We start from the raw sequence: 953 nt of genomic DNA, 5'->3' as shown, positions 1-953 counted from the left end.
TGATTGCTACTAAGGACAGTAATATACCAACATCAATAGAGCAATCACTACAAGAGGGTAATTAGACATGGACAATAGATAAGAGAGAAAGACGCGAAGTAAAATAGATATATGGACAGATAGATAGATAGATAGATAGAGATAGAGAGAAAGAAAGAGAGAGAGAGAGAGAAAGAGAGAGAGAGGGACGGACGGACTGACGGACCAAAAAAGGGATGACTTAAAAAAAATCTACGTTGAAGTTAAAAATAATAATAATGAAAATAAAAAGAGTAAAAGTATAAACAAACAACGGACGAGTGTAGCTACGGGGGGAAAAAATCAGTCTGAAAATAGTACTGAACGCCCTACCCTGGAGTGGGCTGTGATAACGGATGTCGTAAAGCAGCAAAATTGACGATAAAACTGTATCATGGAATCTGCAGGAATTGGTCCGAGACAGTAGCTCGTATAAAAGTTGAATATAAAATATACTGGTGGACGATAAACTGCGAAACATCTTCAGTATACAAACAGCCGCACTTATCGGTGTAATATACTTGATAGGTAGGCCTATGCAAGAAAATAGGTCTGGAAGAGCTGATAGCCATACAAAAAAAAGTACAATGTGGTGTCTCATATGTTCAACAAAAAGGATATCAAATAATAGAAACGACGGAGAATTGATACTCCTCACAATAACCGTATGTCAAAAAACAAATCACAAAATAGTCAGCGACTTACTGACCGACACTATCCATAAAATCAAGCATTATAGGCAGTTGGCAAGATGTCAGTATTATTTCTTCCTTCGTCAGAACCACCAGCTGTTATTCACCTTTTGATTTTTTTCTTTTTTTTTTTTGCCGACAACGTTAGCTAATATCTTGCCTTATTTGCCTAAGAGAGAAAGAAAATTGTTGACATAAAGGGTGATAAGTGAACAGTCGAAATCCCTTTTGACCCCCTTTTTG

The sequence above is a fragment of the Penaeus monodon genome, chromosome 14 (assembly GCF_015228065.2).
Source record: "Penaeus monodon isolate SGIC_2016 chromosome 14, NSTDA_Pmon_1, whole genome shotgun sequence".
NCBI classification, from domain to species: Eukaryota; Metazoa; Arthropoda; class Malacostraca; order Decapoda; family Penaeidae; genus Penaeus; species Penaeus monodon.
The sequence above is the reverse complement of the archived record's forward strand: the minus strand, read 5'-3'. Positions refer to the sequence as shown.